The 22,366-nt window shown below is 37.7% G+C and overlaps 1 protein-coding gene across 4 annotated transcripts in view; it reads left to right on the top strand.

Annotated features, from left to right (window-relative positions):
- CACNB2 (calcium voltage-gated channel auxiliary subunit beta 2) overlaps positions 1–22,366 on the top strand; it is a 255,148-nt gene that overhangs the window by 67,599 nt on the left and 165,183 nt on the right. The window lies entirely within an intron of this gene.

The following is a 22,366-nucleotide window of genomic DNA, read 5'->3' as shown; positions in this document are numbered from 1 at the left end:
ATTACTGTATTTATTAGTGGTTTTGTTAGAGTAACTTTGAACAGTTCTGATCTGAAGAGGTGAATGTTCTGCATTGTTTTCTTGTCCAGTGTACTGCTTTTGGACAGTGAAATTGTTACAAGGACACTTCTTTATGTGTTGTCGTGAAGTACCAACTTCTGTCCTTCTGCTAAAGATAAATCATTACTTATCTGACTCTATAGTAGGAGGTAAAATAAAGCTAACTTAGATTTAGGTGTACGGATTAGGTCCTTACATCCACAATTTCCTGTTCTTAATTATGTTACTAATTATATTTTTTTAAGATGCTGAGAGCATCTGCAGGTCCAGCTGATATGAGTTATCAGCAATACGTCTTCACTAACAATTACAGCTTTACACCAAAATTACATTTGGCTTAAAAAGACCAGTCAACTCACTGGTGTCCATAGGAACTGCTAGTTGTTAAATGGTCTGGGGAAAAAAAACCCACAAAAAACCCCAAGAAAAAACCCCTCCAAACTGATCAAGCTAGTGATACTTGACTGGCTAAATACTAATTCTGGTCCCCAAAGACACATAGTTGCTTAACACCACTATTTATTTATTTATTTTTAAGGAGGAAATAACACAAGAAAACAATGTATATGAACTTGGCAGGAGTTAAGTGTCTCAACTGATTTTTAGTTTCCTGACTTTGAGCTTGTAAATGGTACTCTTAGTTATGTGATTTCAGCACCAAGTCAGAGGGCTTCCTGCTTCAGTGGGCAGATTTTCCTTATCTTCTTACAATCAGAGAATGGTTTGGATTGGAAGAGACCTTAAAGATCATACAGCTCCAACCCCGCTGCCGTGGGCAGGGGCACCTTCCACTAGACCTGGCTGCTTCAAAGCCCCATCCAGCCTGGCCTTGAACACTTCCAGGAATGCAGCATCTATAGCTTCTCTGAGCAACCATCCTCTTCCATTGTCTTGCAAGCCTCACAGTAAAAAAAAGTCTTCCTAATATCTAATCTAAATCTACCCTATTTTAGTTTAAAGCCATTGATTTTATTCCACTGGAATAAAACTCTCCCCTGGCCATTCTGTCAGTTTGAGTATCTGATACCATTTTGCCTACACACAGGTAACTTGCTACCTTTGGAGTCCCCTCTTCCAAGCTGGGAAGCCAAACTAATCTTTGAGGAGCAGCATCTCCTTTTTCTTTAACCTTTTAAGTAGATTTAACTGTTTCATTAGCCATTGTCACACAGCCTACATAAAGACAGGGTGGAAATATCTTGTATAATCTCTTTAAGTTTTACATTGCAGATTTTAATAATAAACTCAATCATGAAATTAAAAAGAAAAATACCTTTATCTTCACCTTTTACAAGTAATATATTGGTCCTCTTATTTTACGGTTTTAAGAATACTGTGTATCCTATTTTTTAGCAAAATACTGGTGGTGAAAGAGTTAAGTTTCCCTCAGTGTTAAACAAGTAAGTTAATGTATTCATCTACACTGGAGATGGACAGTTTTGGAGACATTTAAACTCTCAGCCCACTACCATAAAGTACTGAAGGATTTAATTTTAAGATATAATATAGTTATTAAGCCTTTTCAGTATTGGAATATTCAATCTTTCCCAGAAGAAGAGGGATGAACTGTGATCATAAACAGGTTAATCTAATCTGACCTGATTCCAGAAGTGTCCCCTTATTGCTTTAAGGATAATAATTTTTCATAATATTTATCTTTTCAAAATCATAATCCGTAAGTCTCAATTATTGAGGTATTTAATTAGCTCCATAAGTGTTTTAAGTAAAAAAAAAAAACCACAAAAAAACACACAACAAAAAAAAACCAAACCAAAAAAACCCAAAGAAAAAAAAAAAACCAGGAGAAAAAAAGGGTGTTAATCCCAAAGTCTAAGTGTGTATTGTGAGTTTTAATGGTCTCTCAAGTTCTTTCTGTAAACAGTGTCAGCAGAGGAGACTGTGCCTCTGATGCGACTCAGGTAGTAAGGCCACTCAGCAGTCCTGCCTACAATTCATGTGAAACACGTATCGCCAGACAAAGCATCTGACTGTTTGGAGGGTGGTTCTGTAGTCTTGAGAATCCAGAGTGAATGAAAGTCTAGACTCTGGCATTTTTTCAGGCTGTTGGGAAGGGTTAAATAACAAATCAGATGTGCCTAAGATAGAACAGAGGTAACGCTGAAGCAAGGATCCTCTTGCTGGTTTGTGCATTGGGAAGAAAGCTGGAATAGCAGCAGCAGCAGCAATAACAACGGAGTAGCGGCAGCAGCAAGAGACCTTTGGAAAGCTGGGTGTTGCAGTAGTCTGAGATAAAAGATCCTGTTACGTCTCTTGTCTTTCCTAAGTTCAGAATGGTTGATACAAAGCTTACGCCACGTGTAGTAAAAGATGTATATGAATACGGAATTTGTTTTGTAATAACTGGATGCTGAGGAAATAAAGACGTGCCTCTGGGGTTTTGTTGTTGGGTTTTTTTTCCTGCCCCCCCCCCCCCCTCCTTTTTTTTTTTTTTTTTAATCATCTGAAACAGAAGAGATTGATTTACTCAGAGAAAGTAACTTTCATCTATCTTCAAGATAATTTAAAAAGACATCTTGGGAGCTGGAGGGTGATTGTTTTTCTGCCTGTTCCCTTGCATCTGGGGCTGAAAAGTGAAGGAGAGATGGGCAGTGTCTCAGAGGAGACAGGAATGACCGAAGCTTGGTGAAAGCATACGCTGATTGTTGTCTGCTGTCCTCTTCATGCAGTGCTGTGGGCTGGTGCACCGACGGCGAGTACGGGTTTCCTATGTAAGTTTTTGTTTGTATTAGAATGATGCTAACTTGTATGTTCAGCTCCTAATATATTAGATGGTATGGTGTGTATGCCTCAAGCAGGTATTTTAATGTATATCTGAGTAATCAGCCAGAGCACTAAGTATCTGTGAAATAAGTTTTTGCAGCACAGAGACACAAGGATTGTTTTAACAGGTATGAGTTTCTTGTCTTCTATTTTTTCAGAACTTGCTAATATCAAGAATATATCTTATTTCAGAATAACCTGCAGTGTTAAAAGACTGGAAGTTTGACCCTTTTTTAAATGGTGTATTTTTTCTTGCCAGTAGCTCTGCATAAGTGGGGTTATTAAAAAAGAACATCTCTACTTACCCATATACGATAACTGAAAATCAACTAAAGTTATAAGCAATTATGTACTGGCACAAAAATTATTTGGAAGACTCAGAGTAAGATGATCATCTTGTGGGGTAGTTTTTTTGAAAAAGAGCAGTAGCACAGTGGCAGAAGTGTGGCCTCATGGTTTGTTTGCTTTCCAGAACAGGGTATTTCAATACTCTGGTGTGATAAGCCTGCTCTGTATTGCAAAATGGCTGTCTCTAATAAATTCCGCAAGGAGGGCCAGCACCAAAGCTTAACTATTAGTAATGAAAAAGATTGGCTATTAGCTGATATATGTCTGAACTATACTTGGCTGACATGATAATCTCTTAAGTAATTAATTTTATGTTTTAGTATTTGTTTTGTATTCTGCTGTTCAGTTGTCAGATAGATGTGATAAGGAACAGGAGGTTGAAATGATCTGGCTAAGCTGCAAATTGAAATTGCTGAGTATTTGCAACAAGCAGCTTGTAGCTTGTTGCACCACAAAAGAGCAAATACATCAGGAGAAACAGTTCTGTTGTCAGGATCGTGATGTGTTTCTCTGTGTCATAGAAAGCTCTCTTATACAATGCTTAAAAATGATCACAGAACAAGCAAGGGCATAAATAGGTGTGATCCAAGTCAAAGTTTGTGTATGGGGTGGATGGAGAGAATAAAATTGTTAAAAAGAACACAAATCTCTCCAGAACATATTGCAGAGATGTAAACAATTAGAAATGCAAGTGTGGTCATAGTTGTTTTGCACAGCTAATCTGACTTCAGATGCATTTTGTTCTCAATGGTGCAACAGTTGATACTGTTCTGTAAGGGCAGGCAGAAGCATGGAGATTCAGATGAGATCTTTGTTCAAGGTTAGAACTTAGTATTTTGCATAAATTATGCAAAACCCAATGTGTAGAGTTAATTTTAACCATCAATTCAATATAAAATCAGAACTTGGATATCTGTTATGCAGGTATTTATTTGATATATAGCTATGCCCACTGTTAAAGAGAAATTGAAATCTGAATCCATTGAAAACACTTCTTATTTAACTCTCTCTTGCCAGTGGAGTTTAGGGCATATGAAAATAATGAATTTTTGAGATACACCACCCACCTTTTAATTTCTCCTTGTTATTGTTACTTAACAGTAGCACCAGCCACTGTGAATAACATTATCTAGACAGAATAAAATATTTGCCTGTTTGCAAAATATGTTTCACAACCTGGAAGTGTCAGAATACTCGTTTGTGAACCACCATGACATCTACTCGTGTTTAATCTCAGACTGAACAGATTAAACTCCATGAACTCCATAATTTTGTGGATGTTTGTGGGTAATGGAGAGAAAGATGCATAGTCTTAAAAAGCACTGAGGTATGTACCTTATTTTAGGATACTTGTGTAAAGGGTATTGTGCAATGCTGCTGGGCCTCACGGTATTCTGAGTACCTCAGTAACTCTTTACAAAAAAGAAGGTTGCTATAGCTTAGGATAAGTGAAATGGAGTTTGCCCTTGATCTTTTTGGTCTGAACGCCATTACGTGAAAGATGACCGTGTTCTCAAGTAACTTAATTACAATGAAAATTCTGTCTGTTGTTTGAATCCTTGATTATACAAACCTGTTGTTATTGAATTTTTTTGGTGCTCCCCATGGCATTGGGCTAATTGAGGTTGTACTGTGTGATTCTTTTGGGATGAAAGCAGTGAAATTAAAGTGAGCAAAGATATGACCCTTTTTATTAACATCTGACTCACTGGGGAAAAACTTAAGACTTATTCTGGGTTATTAGTTTACAGTTCTTAAGTTGCTTATGAATTGCAGTGGTGCATAATCCAACTTAGAACTTGCTTTTTATTTTTTGGGGGGAGACTTTAAGGTGTTGTACTTTATGTATCCAAAAACTTATGACCAAATCTGACAACCGATACAGCTCTTTCTGGCCCAGGTCCTAAAACTTGTGCAGATCTTAGTCATAATCAGTCCCTTTGATGGTCTTTTGGGTCAGGAATAGACATTGCAATTAGTTACATGGGCTCGCATTGTTCCTTTGGAGCAGCAGCATTACTGGTGGAGAAGGTGGTTATATTATCACATTGTTCCTTTCTATGATCCTCCTGCATGTTAGACTCTTGTGCACAGAGATCAGTCCTGCATCTGTGTGCAAGAATAAAATTGAAGGCCTGGGTGGATTGTGTCCGTCTTTACCTTCTCTCCAGTTTTTGCTGCTGTTGAGTGATGTGCAGACCACACAATGTTAACCAGATTCAGTTTGGCTCAGGTGTTCTCCCCAGGCTTTCCTGGTCATTGACTCTTCCTTCAGCATAGCTCCATGTACTGCCTACATCCACTGAGCTTCCACTCTGTCTCTTCTTTTGACAGTTTGTCTCTTTGGGTGGGTAATCAAGGTGATGGGGGAAGGGGGGGGCATTTAATGCCATATGTTTAATATGGTGTGGCATAATCTGCAGCTGCTAATGGTAGGGTGCGTCACATGGGTGTTATGACTGCATACTAATACTCAATTCCAGAAACAAAACTGGATATATTTCATGGCAAAAGCTGGAGATAATTCCAAAAACATCTTCACGTTGTTCCTTTAGTTGTGTGTGAGATGGGGTTGTGCCATTTGTCAAATGGGATCCATTTGAGGTAGTAAGTATGGAGGAGCAGCTGTGTAAAGTTCTTTCAGTGGACAATCTCATCTCTTTCTGGAACAGGGAGTCTAAAATATTAATGGTAATTGTATGTTGCCCAAAAATCTTTTCACAACTCTTGCTGCCAGCATGTCACAGAACTTCTAAAAGTGCTGGAGTTTTAAAAGACTGACCAGTATATTTCACCTTTCAAACTTTATTCTGGTCTGTCCTCCTGCTGGTCCAGCCTTCAGAGAAGGTGCATCTGATGGAAGTAACTCAGAAATCTTGCACTGTCTTCAGCTCTCTGCTGTTCTGTCTGGAAGTGTCTGGAAATGAAGGCTGTTTGAACAGAGACCAAGATACTTCCAGACTCTGCATGTTTCTGAACAGAGCAATTAGCTGTTCAACCACTTTGCCTGACTGTACTGTCTCTTGTTATTGCTGTGAGTGGTCTCATTTGCAGTGGTGCAACATACCTTCCAAACTGGTAAAATTGCTTATATGGCAACATAATAGGGGTTGGCTGAACTTCTTAACCATGACGAGTGAAAACAATGACAGCTACAGGAGGAGAGTCTGTACAGTCTCTTGAAAGACTCTTCAAGATGGTGCACTTGGAAGTGACCTAATGCATAGCTGGAAGTCACCTGCTGGAGCATACAAAACGGGCAAATACAAGTACATTGAGCACGTTAGCGCACCACAAAGCTTCCAGGCTTCTCAGGGTGCAGGTGGGGGTGCAGAGTACGTGGTTATTGCCACACTTAGAGCTGCACAAGGAGTAGGTGAATGTAGCCAGGAGGGACCAACATATGATAATCTGGATAGGGAAGCCATAGTCTGGAATTGTATTTTTAATAACAGCTTAAAATCTTTAGCTGTCTGGATTTCCCAACACTATTTAATATTTATTTAGTGGTTTGAAAACTTGTTGACTGTTTTAATATTTGCCCCCCCCCTTTTTTTTTTCTGTTCACAATCATCAAATTATATTTTTGCTTAGCTGAAAAGACTATTCAGAATAAGTCTGAGCCAGTGTTTTAAAGATTTTTCTCAGATATATAATTAATTTGATAAAGCATGGAGATGATGTCTGGAAGGCAAATATTCATTACTCTGACTCTAATCCTTAACAGGACTATTAAAATTGGATATATAAAATATATATCCAACACTTCAAAAATGCATTCCAAAACAATATAAACTTTATTTAAAGTTCAGTAGGGAAATTTATGGTATGGCTTGCACTGTGTATTTTATTTTAACGTAATTAAGGACCTTGGTATGGTTTTCTTTCAAGATGCTTCTTTTCTAATGGTGGACGCTGTAATTGGAGAGCTTTCTGCCTGCAACGGCAAGCAGGATCCAGACAGTAGGCTTTTGGTGCCTGTGTCTGGAGGATACCTCAGACCTCCTGAGGGAATGTTCTCTTTTTGGTGTTGTTAGATTTGGACTAGGTTTTTTTGTCGGACCCTCTTGAGACTGTAATCTTTTCCATCTATGACTTAATCATGTTTCACACGAGACCATTCTTCACCATAGCAGATGCTGTCCTTTTCCTTGTTGCTTTTGCTCACTACTTCCAAATCTCTTCTTCATCGCTGATTTATAGGGTTATTTTTTCCAGATATAGCTACTTTTTTCCTCTTGTCCACCATGCTTGTCTGGTTTTGACATGCAGAAATCTTGCTTCACATTTGCAAACTTCTCTCTCTTCTGTTGACGTTAATCTCAGTCTTGTATTTTCCTTTCCCAGGACTGCACCTGCCAGGGCTATTTCTGTGACCCTTAAACCTCTTGTACCATCAGCCCTAGCTTTGCATCTGTCCCTATTCTTTTCTCCATTGTTGCTGTTGTCAGTTGTAGTGGAAGTTTTAGCTGTTCACAAGCAGAAGTTGCAGGCTAAGGTGGCTGTTAATTAAATGTTGTTATCAGGATTTATCTCCATGATTCTTCTCTGTGTATTATAGGCAGAAGAACAACATGCTGGAAGGGAGGAAGGAAAGTGTAAAGACGTAAAGGCTTTCTGACTATGAGAATTAAATGACATGTTTTAGCAGGAACACAGTATATTTACACCTTAAAGGAACTGGACTACCAAAAAAAAAGTCTTTTAACTTTTTAAAGTGACTGGACTGTCCTTGGTACTGGGTGAGTGTGGCTGGCATAAAACTGTTAGACAGCAACTCATAATCTCTGGATTTGGGGGATATTTTCTGTGTTTTAAGTATCTATTGAAAGTAGTTTTGCATTTTTTCTGTACCTTTCTCTACTTTTCTAATATTTTGATTTAGAGGTATGGGAAGAAAACAGTGAATAAAGTGGAATAAACTGGTGTGGCAATAGGTAAAGTGACGTGAACCAAGGCTCTGTCAGTCATTGTTTACCAGCAAACCAGGGCAAACTTTGCACTGCCCATATTAAAGGGCAATAAATCTTCTTTATCCGCACTTACTCTGCTACAGTTGTCTAACAGCCTGTATTTGTTATGTTGGGGAATGTTACTGAAGCTAAACCGTTTCCATTGCAGCTCCAGTTCTTCCCAATGAAACGTGACACATTTGCTTCAATTGTTTTGATTTTTCCCATTTGCATATTAGATGGTCAAATTTTCTTATTTTTGACTCCTGTGGATGCATTTAAATGATTGTGTTCCATTTTAATAGCATAGAGCTTGAACTGCAAAGCCTCTGTTGAAAGAAACAATGCAAGAAGTTATTTTCTTGTCCCTCTTCTTTAAATTCTTCTTGCTGCATTCCCTAGGTACAACCTTTGAATTTAATTAACTAGCAAAAGGGGCATCTTTTGAAAAACTTTCTTACATTTAGGGGAATGAAGTGTAACATTTATAGGTCATTGTGCATTCTGAAGTAAAATTATATAACAATATGGCTTGCAGATACGAGATTGTGACAATATATGCAATAAGTGCCTGCTCTCTTTCATTTTGTATGTAATGTAACTGTTTGAAAAAGATTTAAAATATTTAATATTTCAAGTTAGCAGCAATATCACAATTTTAAATATGCTGAAATAAAGGATCAGGGAATGCAATTTTAATTATTTTCCTGTATCCTGGCCTGTTAGGGCTGAATTCATACTTCCAATGGTAAGACTAATTGCTAAACCAGCGCGTTATTTTGTTAACCTCTGCTAATTTGGTGTATCAAAGTAGTGACATTATTTGCATTGTTTCTAGCAACAAAAGCTCAGACTTATAAAGGAAGCAGACTGGTTTCACAACTTCCTTCTCCTTTACTGGTAGCACCCTTGACTTTGAATGCATGCATATTATTTTAATGTTAGAGTTTTCTGAAGCTGTATTTTAAACAAGTTGTTCTTGAAAAGGCTATGTCTTATCTGAAAACTGTGGTATATTCATGAAGATCAGTTGCAAATTTGCAGTAAGCCATACACTATTAATCTCTTGGGAGTTAGTATATGGGAGTCAGGACTTGTAACCTCTGTCTCTAGACCCACTGGTGATTCATCCTGTGGCTGTGGATAAATCATGTGGAAAGAGGCTTGAGTTGTTTTCTTTCCAGAAAGCTGTGATTCTTTGATGGAAGGAGAATCCCGCTCCACAAGTATGTGTACAGAAGTGTAACCTTTTCTGCAAAACATGAGAAAAAATAGTATTTGTTAAAAATAAACACTTGAGCTCAAGAGATAAGTAAATATAACGCCCTTTCATCCTTAATTTCTTTTCAGCTCGCAGTCTTTTTACACTCTGCCTTTTCCCACAATTCATACAGCTTTGCTGTCCTTGTTTGGTAAAAATGTTTTTCTCCTTTCTTCTTAGTCTTCTGTTGGGTTTTTTTTTGTGTTCTCTCCTGACTATGTTTTTTTTCCCTTCAACATTTACTTTTTTTTCTGCTCTTCTTGAGTGTAATGTCTTTGGGTACAAGGCTTACTGACTTCAGTGGTGGAGGAAAAATATAAGTATTCTTGCCAATTTTAATCCATTTTCTGATGAGTTGGCATTCCATAAAAATTTTATGAGGGTGTGAAGTCATGATGAATTAACTGGCTGTCTTACAATACTAATTGAGTCTTCTGACTTCTCTAAGGAAGATTTTTATGTTTTGTGTCTTTCCTACTATCTTTGTACTAAACCAGAGTAGCAAAATTAATAACTTACTAAAAGGGTAATGAGAGGATAATAATAAAAAAAATAATTAGATTTGAATTGAAAAGATAGATTGGTGAAGTGCTGAACATAGCTTCAATGAGCAGAAACTCTTCTGGGAAAAGTCTTACAATTCTTTGATTGTGATTAAGAATACCCTTCCAGCAGGAATGTTGAAGGAAAAGGGAGTTGTTGGTTAGTGAACGAAAGAAGAAGCAGAGGGTTAAGACAGTTTGGAAGAGGCCAACAAGATTACTTGAAAGAAGGTCATTTCTTTGCTTCCTCCTAAAAGAGCTGAAAGAACCCATTTTGTTTAAGTAATGGATTAATGTGCCTTTTCTGTGTAGCAGACACAGAAGCTTTTGTCTTTTGTGGAGTCCTTAAAAAGTTTTGCTTAGTCAAGGCAAGACAAAAGGAAATCAGGGCTGAGAATCAAGGAGGTTTGGGGTTTGGTTTGGATTGGTTTGAACATATAATTTACACTCCAGGGAACAAGTTCACTTGTAGACCTCTTTTATATGTCATTCCTAGTCATACTTACTTTACCATTATTTGTGGGTGCACATACTGCCAGGATGTTAGTAACTCTGATGGTTACATTATCTTTTCTGTCTAGTTTGACCAAGCATGCACTGCTATTAAGAAACAGATTATATTGTGGAGCTATGGCAGCAGTTAGTAGGCCCTTTATACTAAGCATGCCGTATTAATGGTTAATGCCTGTTCTTTATTTAAAAATAGCTAGTCATCAAGGATGAGTAGTTTTTACACACTCTTCCTCTAGATGGAACCACTCTGCTGCTTCATTTGGCTGAAATACTATTTGTTTAACAGCTGAAGAAACCACTGCTGAAGAAACCACTGCAACGTGTACTTGCAATCGTGCATTTATGTTCAGTTGTGCACACATGGCTAGGAGCATACTGTGTGGCATTAGAGACATGATGCAAAAGAAAGAATGCTTTTGGGGCTTTTGTTGCTTCTGGAAATAAATAATTTGAAGGCAGTGTTTGCAAACTTTGATCTGCTATATAGTACTGAAAATTATCTTTATGGGAATAGTGACTTACTTATTCTACATCGAATGAAATGCAGTCAGATGCTTCAACTTGTCCCTCATCTCTGTAAAGTCTTTCAGAGATAATAACCAGACTGTTAGCAATAACGCTTACCGTCTCAACATTTTATAATTTTTTCTGATTATGAGTTTGTGCACAGAACTTGATCTACAATACTTGTGTTTTCAGTAGAAACACCTTCCTTCATTTGCTGCTTCTCTATTTCCATTTGTTTTTCCAGAAACTATCCCAGTTAGAACAGCTTTCTTTTTTTTCACTAATGCTTCTCCTATATTTTTTGATTATATGATTTTTTTCAGTAAGTTCTGTGTAGAACTATTTCAAATTTTCTCTGTTTTTACATGACTTGGAAATAAGTGGGTTCATTTATCTCTGATCTTCACAGTTGTAAATGTGAGCTAAATGTAACATATAATATGCTCTTTATGTTGTTGTGTGGAATTTATCTGGGAGCCACAGATTTTACTTAAACTGTATGTTTTACTATTTCTAAGAGCAGCATTTCTGTGCAAGACTTGGCCCGCTTCAGGCCATGTAAAAAATTCAGAAGATAAACTAGTTTGATTAACTATCTGCCTAGTCAGGATCAAACATAGTAAAACATTGTCCAAAAGAAAAGAAAGAAAAAAATGGTGTAGTACAGACAATCTCATGGGTTTTTGTCATCTTTTCTCCCAGAATGTTGAAAGTGTGCTGAAATAGTGTGATCCTACACAAACCCAGCACCAATAAATATACAAGATGCTGGTTCTTGGTCCCCAGCAGCTAAGGAGGGAAAAGCTTAGTCATAAGATTGCTTTGAGACTGTATCCATTGATTGATGCTACCCTGTCTGTCCTGTGAGCAGAAATAAATATGGCAATGGATTATTATCCATTTTGTAGAATCTCTATTATCACATAATAATATTAAAATAACAAGTGATGAAACATAGTTACTAGGCTGTAGATTTTTAGAAAAGAAAAATACTGTTCAGCAGTTATGTTGTCAGTGCAGTTCCTTTATCTTGATTTTTCCAGCTTTTGGTGAAAGAACATATTGTTCACTTTTATCATTATACTAGAAGAATTTATCCACAAAAGTTCAAAGGGTAGAAGTGAGTTTAATCTCGGTTGTGTTTGTGTGGAATAACAAACTATTCAAACTGAAAGAATTAGAGAATAGGTAAAAAGAAATTTAGAGAGGATGCCAAAAAGAATTCAGCAGACCCAGAGGAGGTATGCCATGTGTATAGAAGAACTAGGTGGGAAGGAGTTTGCATATCTGGAACCTTTCCTTATGGTAGAAATGGCTAATGTTGTTATGATCTAGTGCACACATTTCATAAAAGATATACATTTGCATCTATGTATCTGCAAACACAGTACTATAATTCAAGTAATATGGACAGCTGAATTTTTACAAATTTTAATTAAACTGTTGTGTGTTGTCTAGTCAGTGGTGGTAGTTGTTAAAGTGTTGTCATGTTTGATCTATTGAATCAGCAATGTGCCATGATCCATTAAGCCTATTCACATTTTAGTAATAGTCTATCTATACATTAGCTAACATATTTGTGTAGGTTATGTATAGATTACAATAAAAACCTTGGGAGAAGACAATGGGTGCAACAGGTCACCAAAGGTCAGGAGAAGGAAAGAAACATTACCCTGATAGAGGCAAAGAAATGTTCATTAAACCGGGGGAGTACATGAGATGATACCTGGTCTAAGAAGGAAATATTTGCATATTGGAGGAAATAAAACAGTATTTATTTTGACATGAAGAATGACCACGCAGTTCTGCAAATCAGAAGGAAATAAATTAAGTCTCAGTGACAAACATTGAGGGGAGTTTCAATGATCAGGTTAGTTACAAAATGTTAAGTGCTTCACCAAAAACAGGTGCTCAGTGAGGGCTGCAGTGTACAAACTCAGGAAAATCCATGGAAAGTTTTCTGGGGAAGAATTTAGCTGCTTCACTTTTGTCTTCATAAACAATTTTAACACTGCTGACTGCTTTTGAAGTTGTGAGGAAACTTTTTTTTTTTTTCTTCTTTTTTTTTAATCTTAACTGGGCTTGTGTTAGACACCGGAAGGTGCCTGGGTAATAACGTGCCTCATCCAAGCCTATCATGAGTCAAACTTCCCAATGTATTGACTGCATATTTGAAGAAATATTCTGTTCATCCAATGCATTCTGCAGGGTGTCCAAAGGTAATTAGGTCTTCCATACAAAAGGGTGTCCAGGTCAGGTGAGTCAGTGCATCCCAGTCACTGGTGGGAACTGAGACAGCAGTGTTTGAACAGGTCTCCAGTGAGCTTGCCAAATAACATTTTAAAACTATTTTCCCTTTTGTGATCTATGGAGTAGGATTCTTAAAAAATTAAGAAGATTAAAAAAAACCACCCCAAATATCTCCAAAAAAACCCCACCAAAAATCAAAGAAGTCTTCTTAGGAAAGCTGGAGGATTGAACAGCAAATCTCTTCTGGTCCCAAAGGCAGTGACCTGGCTCAGCCTTGCCATTGCCAGGCTCCTGCCAGCTGTGGACACAGGACTTCCCAGGAGGTACACTTCCTCCAGGTATGCATTTGCAAATGTGGTGTTTAAGCCAAATATTCTCCCCTTATTTTATACTAATATTTGAAATTGCTTTGGTTTGAAAGAGATATAGCATCATCTCATAATGTTTTTATGCTAGTACTGGTACTAATGGTGAAGGAGTTGACCCCAGTCATAGCTACATTTCTAAGCTGTATGAAGTGATCCTTGTGAATTTTAAAGCAAAATGCCAAGGTTCTGTAGAGTGAAATAAACCTCAGACATGAATTGAAATAACTTCGTCTCCAAAGAGAGAAAATAGAAGGAGACAGAACAGAGAAGGTAAACACTCCAGAAATAGTGGTATACCACTGCTTGTGGTAGAGGTAGAGATCACAGAGGTGTGTTCTGTTCTGTGAGCTCTCTGCAGTCACTTGTGGCTGAGCTCTGGCTGGCTTCAAAGGAAATCTCTCCGCCTTCATGTGCAAAGCTTGCTTACAGTAACAGTTATTATTGTGAGGCTCTGTCGCACGAATGATGAACAGAAATGCTTCTGTACCCTTTAAGAAATGACATGATTATATGCAGAAAAATATCTTTCTTTTCCTAGATACTGTAGAAGTACCAAAGGAACAGCGTAGCTGTTTTGCATTAGAGAGGTCATGTATATTCTAGAAAAAATACATTTAGTCAGAGAACATGAATGGTAGATGGTAGAGAAAAGTCAGTTTGTGACTACTGCAGTAAAAAAAAAAAAAAGTTCAAGAAGGGTTCAACCAGCTGGAAATAAATTTTTTTCAAACTGCCAAGGTCAGTGAGACCCAGTGATTTGCTGATTAAATGATGGTCACGTGTTTGTGTGCCTGTGGGTTGTGTTTAATTTCTGTACTACGATGCTGCAAAATTGAAGGTGTGCTAAAAAAGCATTAGACCATATTCGACCACAAAATAAAACTCATATTTGCAGTAATTTCTTTAGATGTTGGGGTTTTTTTGTGTATGTGACAAATTTCCAGGGTGCTCTCCAAATACAAAGTTGTGTGAATTGCAAATTGAAAGTAACTTCTGTCACTTTGTCATCACATGAAATTTGGATTTCTGATCTAGAAGGTGGAAAAGTAATTTTTATTTTTTATTTTTTAATAAATTATTACAATCTGGTTCCTTGATTTGATCTAGCAAATTAGATAGTTCTTAATATAAGAATTAATATAAATTATTGAAGTAAATACAAGACTCTTACTGTGATTTCAATAGATGAGCTTTTTCAGTTTGAACTGCAGCGATTCCTCAGTGTACTTCCCAAACTGCATAGATGCAATGTGGCGCATTACCATAACACCATGGATCAGCTGGCCCAGTCAGGAGGGCTGGCCAGCGACGGTGAATGTTAGGACCCAGGAAAAACTGGTTATAAGAAATTCCTTCTTTCTAGACTGGAGAATTGTTTACATTTTGTAACAAGATGAGAAAGTAAAATGTGCCAGTTATTCATAACTCAGGAGGGTAAAGTCTCTTGGCAAAGGCAGGTGAATTAGATGAACGTAAGGCCTATCTGAGGGAATCATAATGGAGTACTGCTTGCCAAAGGTAGATCCAGACTCCAGAAGCTGGAGACTGTTTTCAGCCACCCAGCCTGGTTCTCCTGGTTGAGTTTCAGCGTGCAGGGGCAGGGCGTCTGTGCCAGCCCAGCGGCGGTGACTGCGGTGGTACCCAGCAGAGTACGTAGGAACTGGTGGGCCCTCGCTGTGCAAGGTACACCGGTCTCCAAATGCATGTCGCTCAAAAGTCTCGGGTATCAATGTGAATGTTTGGGTTCGCAAAATTTTGTCAAAATGATGTTTTGAGACATTGCCAGTGGCTGCGCTTTGCTGTGGAGGATGGAGGAGAGACCCCACCAGAGGCTGTTGCATTGGGGTTGCTGCCTGCCTCCTGCCTGCCCGGCTGCGGCCTGGCGGTGCCGAGGTGGGAAGCGGCCTTCCCGGTGTAGGAGAAGGAGACTGCAATGATGCCGCCTCTCTACCGGCCTAAAGTGAAGATATATTACACTCTCAGAGTTAAGCATTGTGAATCATGTTGAGATAGAGGTGTTTGTGTTAGGCTATGGACTTTATAAGAATCTGTCCTGTTTTTAGTTCTTCACCTAAACCCTTTTCGTTTGCAGGGGCGGGCTGTCCCACTGGCTGTTCTCTCAACTGAGGAGGCCACTCTTGATACTGCTCACAACCCAACAGTCCTATTAACAGGCATCATAAACAGCCAGACGTTATTCTGCCACGTGCTACTTTGCATTGCTTTCATCCATCAGTGCCCAAGCTCACGCTGCTGCTGGAACATTTAATTTGGTGCATGAAAGATGATGTAATTTGTGGCCTTTTTCCAGTACAGTACTCTTGAGTATATTGGATTGTGCTGGGCATCCCAGGAGGATAATCTGTGTATGTAATACATAAATATTACCTGAACAAGCTGAACTTTAATTACCTTTTCTTTGTCCCCCTTTTCTGCCTTTTCTCCTCAGAGCCTCTCATTGACTTTAACTACTAATGTACTATAAGCCAGAGCCAGGTGTTCTCCCTTAATCTGCCCTGGACTGGCTGCTCGCACCACAGTTGCTCTCTCCCCTGCATGTAGATGCTGAAACATGAGAAGCAGAGATACAAACCCGTATCATTTTGTTTATAGAAAATGTAAATAGGCACAAGAAAGGTGAGATCAAAAAAAGGCTGTACAAGCCAGTATCTTATCTTGATCCATGGTCTTCAAGATGGCAGAGATTGTCACCTTTGTTTTTAAGAGCATGTTCCAGAGATTTTTTTGTTTTGAAATCCTTACTTCACTTTCATACTTGAAGTAAGAAAACTTACTTCAAGTATGTTGCTTGTCCCTGAGGAAAAAACTGTGACATGGTAGAACAGACTTTTGATTTGTACTGGGTTTTCACTGATGATTTGATTGATTAAAATATATTGCGTGAGTTGAAAATGAAACTGTCTGTCTGAAAGGCTTGCACAGTTGTAGTAGTAGTGGTTTTGAATATCACTGCTCTGAACTTCATTGCTCATTTTTAGCAATTTGGACTTGAGATGCTTGATGATGTTGTCTAACAACAGAGAAGAAAATCTTTCAAATGGTAGGGAGGCTGAATTCACCTACATTGTATCTGATAGCAAAAAAATAAACCAAAACAATTGAACACTGCATAAATTCAGCATCCTGTCCTTTTCAAACATTAAATGTGTAATTTAAGGTTTTATAGTTTTTGTTATTGCTGTAGCGTAGGGTATTTGGCTTTTCAGTTAAGTGAGTTTTCAATCAATGGAAGTGATAGCCACAGGAAAATAGTTTCATCTGGTAGTGTGTTTAATAAATATTAGTAATAAAGAAAAAGTTAAAATAAATTTGTTTCCCCAAGCACCTTTATGCTCTTTCATGGCTTTACTTATGTGGTACAATGTTCTGGTTGTTTTTTATATAAAAGATTGCAAATGAGTCAGGTTCTTTGTGGTTTTTTTTTCCCCATATATGTGTTTTGAAGGAACAGTTAGAGTAGTTATAAGACAACAGAAAACGAAAAAAAGAAAAAATTCAAGTCATTATGTCAGTAAGTCATAGTAAAGGGTATTGCCCAACTTTTCAAATAAATAAATGCAATGAAAAATATATATTTAACATAAATATATTTGGATGATAGGTGCATACAGAAGGGTTGGGGTAGTACGTTTCATAATTTACTCACTGTACTTTTGATTGCCTTATATAAGAATTACACAAAACTTTTCAGGCATCTAGAAAAAAGTAAGTCTTTGAAAAAGTCATAGATACCAGAATTCCTATTGCTCAGCAAGGCTTAAGGATTTTTTTTTTATCAAAATATTCTTAGAAATAACATATTACCTCAGTAATCAGTACTTTTTTTAACATATAGTACATTTTCTTTCACAGAAAGGCTTGATTTGGCTTACCATTGATTGTTGATTGATTCTTTTGATTATTTTTCTTTGTGATTTTGAATACAATTTAGTATGTGTCACTTACCGTGTATTAAATCTAAGTTCTTTGAGTATTTTTAGAACTTGCATTATTACTTATATGCAGTGAACCAAAATATCACTGAAATAAGACATTTACATACTCTTTGAGCTTTCCTTTGCCATGAGCATGTAATTAATTTTCTACTTATAAATATCCAATGTGAACTTTTCAGTAACCTCTAAAGCATCAGGCAGAAGCTTGTAAAAATCATAGATATTTTCTGGTTTCCATTTCTTTCAGTGAACCTCTTTTTTTTACACTTTTCTGCAATATTATGAAACCTTTATGTTCTTTGTTCTTTTTACTGCTGAATAGGACAGATGTGGAAATACGTTTGTTGTCCTACCTAGCTTAGAAACTAACTACTGGAAACAAATACTGTATGTTATTAATAGCTATTAATAGCCATAGCATTTCTTCCTGTTCTGAGAAACATAATCCCTGAGTCAGCTGCAGTATCTCAGATAATATATTTTGAAAATATGAATGATTATTATAGCCTTATGACAACTGCTGAGTAATTATTTTTAAATCAAACTTTGAGTCACCTGTATTATTTTTTTTTTTGGTTTCACAGCTTTGCAGTTAGGGGCTCTTTGTAAAGCCATCCCATTTTCTTCCCTGCCTGCTGGGCTGTACTGGCACAGTGGCAGCCTTCTCACCTTGCTCCCTATCTCCTTTTATCCTGTGCGCATTGGCTCTAAAATTGAGCAACTTGGAGGTTTTCAACAACCACGATCTCTATTCTAGAAGAGTTTTTTTAGAATAAGGTTAGAAGTAATAAGCTGATCCTTTGAGAAACACTAGTTACAAGTGTGATTATGGGATATGTGATTATGGGATAGGCTGTGGGGATCTGCCTAGAGCGAGGGGTCAGTCAGCCTGTTGCTGTCCTGCGTTCAGCCATCCAAGCAGGGTGGTGGCAGCTGTGGTGGCTGGAACTGGCAGGTGGGACAGTGAGGCTGGGAGTCAGTGGAGGATGCAGGGGGAGGCTGGGAACTGGGCTGTGCAGTCACAAGTGATTTGATGGCAGGTAGCAGGTGATCACCAAGATGTAGAACTGGGAGAAGCAGCAGGAGGAGGGACTGGTGTCTAAGCTGCAGTATCTTTCTGGTATCAGTAAGCAGAAGACCGTGTGCCTCAGCCTTTTTGAGGGCCCAGCTATGCAGAGAATAACAATTACTGTTTGGCAGCCCACATCATGGATTCCTGTGTTGTATGTATGAAGGCTCTCTAATGATCTTCATTAAGCACTGCAGACTTCTGTTACGTTCATCTAATGGCTTCATGAACTTTATTGAGCAAATTTACAGCATTTCTTTGCAAGGTTATGTTGTTATTTCTGTTTTATATCTAGAGAGCAGACACGTTAATTCCAGTGTCTGCTTATTTTGAGGAGCCACACTGAGATGACTCTAGCAATGTGCATCTGCTTTAGTCACAGCTCTGCACAGAGGTCAGTTGCAGGGCAGTACCGTGAAGCTTGTTGCAATCAAAATCATTCCATACATTCGTATGGTTACTTCCCTGGTGGTGCTGGTACTGGGACTTTTATTAAAACCTATGAAAAAATAAAACCAAAAATCTCTGCATTATAAACTGTTGAGATTAGGAAGTCAGTTATTTAAAAGCTGAAACACCCCCAGAATTGTGTGTATACACTGCAGTGTGGTATTTAAAGACCAAGAACCACATTCTCCTTTTTCCTAAGATCACAGCTGTATTCATCACTGGATGGCTGATAGTCAGAAAAAAAAAAAAAAAATCAATTTTCTTGATGTGAGGCATCACTTTGTTGCTGATGTAGGAGCTCAGTAAGTGAATGTAGGACAGGAAGAGAGAGGATAGTTTTATAAGTAAGGTGGAAATGGATTCGGTGCTTGCTTGGCTTTTGGCAAGGCTGGGCATTTTGCTTAAATGACAGATTCAGATCATTCTCGAAGTGTCATGTGTACTACCATTTGGGAATACCTGGCTTAAAACATCTCTGTGATCTCAAAATTGAAGCAATCAAGATTTATTTGCTGCTGAGTATGCAGTACGGTGGAAGTCCACAAGTGTGCTCTAAATACAGAAATTATGACAGAATGTTACATTCTTGGAAGGATCAGACCAGAACCCTCTCAGACTAGAGTCCTCATTAACTAATGGATTTACCTGGAATTGATACTCCACCTATCAAATAAGAATAACAGTAGCATTTTCCCTCACAAGCGTCTTCTGTGCTCATTAAAGATGGGAAACCTATCGGATGTTGCAGTGACAGTACAAGAAATGCAACCTCAGAAATGAGATGATACATGATGAAAATGTGCAAAATATGTCTGTCGGTTTAGGCTTATTGTTCAGCATTGTTCATCTGATGAGGGCCTTCTGTTTTCTACGAAGAGATTTGTGTCCTGTGGAATTAAAGATTACATCATAGGTCCTACATATGACAGGGGTAAATTCTGGACTTTCTAGTCTTGCTAGCATCTAAATTTTCAAACTTTATTATATTTTAATTTGTTATTTTTTTGCAGTATGAGTTTTTAATGCATCCCATTGGCACTAAAGCAGCTGCTTTAAGTAAAATTCAGTATTTCTATTTCCCTGTGTAAAGGAATAAATTTAGTTCATTTTACTTGAGCACATCTGGCAAGCCATCAGCAGCTGCTGCTCTAAAATTCTGTGAACTGAGTTAATATTAAAAAGGAGAAGACTAAAATGCCAGCTGTTTTCCAGCTTGTTTGTATGGCACCAAGTTTATGTTTATTAGCATAGTGAATAGGGTCAGATCTGATCTAATCAGTTCTACACCAGTGACAGTAGTCTAATATACCTCTGCAAAATGTAACAAATTCTATACTTGCATCCTTTAACTTTCAGAATGGAATAAAGTCATTCATTACTCTGTGAAATATTTTCTTTTCTTTAATATGTCTAGACACGATATATTTGAAACAGAGCTGTTTCTAACAACTGCTTAACATCTCACTGAGAATCTTGTACTTTTTTAAGTGTTTCACTGCAGAAAGTTGCCATACTGCTGTAGGGATGTCTATCCAGTCATACACTCTTTTATTTTACCTATCCAATTACGAAAATCTGAACCTCAGTGCACTTATTAGAGGCAATCATCCACAGTTTTATTTAAGCCCCAGTCATTTCAAAGTTGAGTGTAGCTTTGCCAAGGAGTTCTTCTAGAGAGCACTATTGGCCTCATGCTGTGGGACATGGATGGCCGCCTGGTACATGGTGTGTGTCACAACGGCCATTTACTACACAGCATCCTGTCCATACATAAGTGCGGACAGCATATATCCATACATCGTGCTTGGACTTATGGAAAAGGCATGCTGGCTTTCTGCTGTGCTGGTGGTGCTTCACATTTGTAAACTGGTATCTAAATGGGCTCAGTAACTCAGATTATTTTGTCAGGGATACATGTGTGATACATTATAACTAAAGAAACTGTAAAATTCAAGTGGGAAGTAGAAATTTATGCCATTGTAAGTGTACAATTGTATGTTTGTGGTATTTCTGTCTGTGCAAGCATGTGACATGCAGGTGCTTACCTTTAGCATTCTGAGGAGCCAAGAAATTCATAACCTTTTAGTTTTTTTGCAGGTAATTTTGTTAAGTAGAACTGGGATTGCCTTAGTGGTAGTCTCATTTATGTTACATAACTTATTTAAGTTAGTGTTTTCTTGGATTATGTATACTGGTTTGTGCCATTTCTTCCCCTTCCCAGGATTAAAATGGAATTTGTACTCTTTAGGGCCCGCTATTGCCAGGAATCAGCTTTAGACAGGCTTTTCTCAGCCCAGTTCCTTTATCAATTGTATATTGTCCGTAGTGTGGATTCAGCAAAGATCACAAACACCACAGGTTCAAGTCTGTTTAGGGTGCCTCAGCTGTCTCTTGCTGACATCAGTTTATTAGTTTCACTCCATTGGAGTTGGGGGAATGACAGAGAATAATGACATAATAATGAAACAAGTGTTGACAGTTAATATATCTGCTTGAGTCTCAGTTAGTGGAAAGCAAATTAGCTTCTGAGGTTATTTTTCTGTGTTAACTTGTTGCAGAACGGCACTGAAATCTCCTTTGCATTTATTTCTGTTCTATTCATCTGTTTTGTTCCTCCCTGAACTAATAATGTTCTTTGCGGCCTTTTTTTACTTTATTACTTGCATGTATCTTATAATTTTATGGTCCAAGTCAGATAGAGGGAAATAATAAATTGATATCAATGTGGGAATTCTGTTACAATATTTGCCTGTGTAACATATATATCAATAAATATGCATGCGTACTATAAATACCGTATATAAGAAATATTTTGTTGCTATGAAAAAAGAATGTCAGTGGCAGTTTCCTACTCTTAACAAAACCATATATAAGATAACCTATTCATCTCACAGAAGTAATTTATATTTTATCGGAGGTCTGTTGTAGTGATACTAAGAGAAGGTACAGAGATCTATAGCACGCAGTTATTCATAACATACACACTTTTGTCTTTGGTGAGGAGCACACATTAGATTAGAAATGTTTCAATAGAAATGAATGGATAAAACCCCCCATAGTCTTCATTGGTATTGAAGTCAGATTGCATGTGTTTAAGTATATGCCTCTAACAGGAACAAAAGCATGACCTAAGAAGCTTTTCCTGATTATGTGTCAGTGATGAGTGGAAAGCAGTTCCAATCCGTAAGCAGTGCTAGAGTGTTCAAGATTGACTTGTATTTTATTGTCTCCAGACAATTTGAACTCACAGGCTTTGTTCTATGGCATTTTATGCCTTTAAAACTATTGCTTATGCATTGCCATCTGTGG

This window comes from Falco cherrug, chromosome 4 (genome assembly GCF_023634085.1).
Source record: "Falco cherrug isolate bFalChe1 chromosome 4, bFalChe1.pri, whole genome shotgun sequence".
In the NCBI taxonomy this organism is placed as follows: Eukaryota; Metazoa; Chordata; class Aves; order Falconiformes; family Falconidae; genus Falco; species Falco cherrug.
The sequence above is the reverse complement of the archived record's forward strand: the minus strand, read 5'-3'. Positions and strand labels throughout refer to the sequence as shown.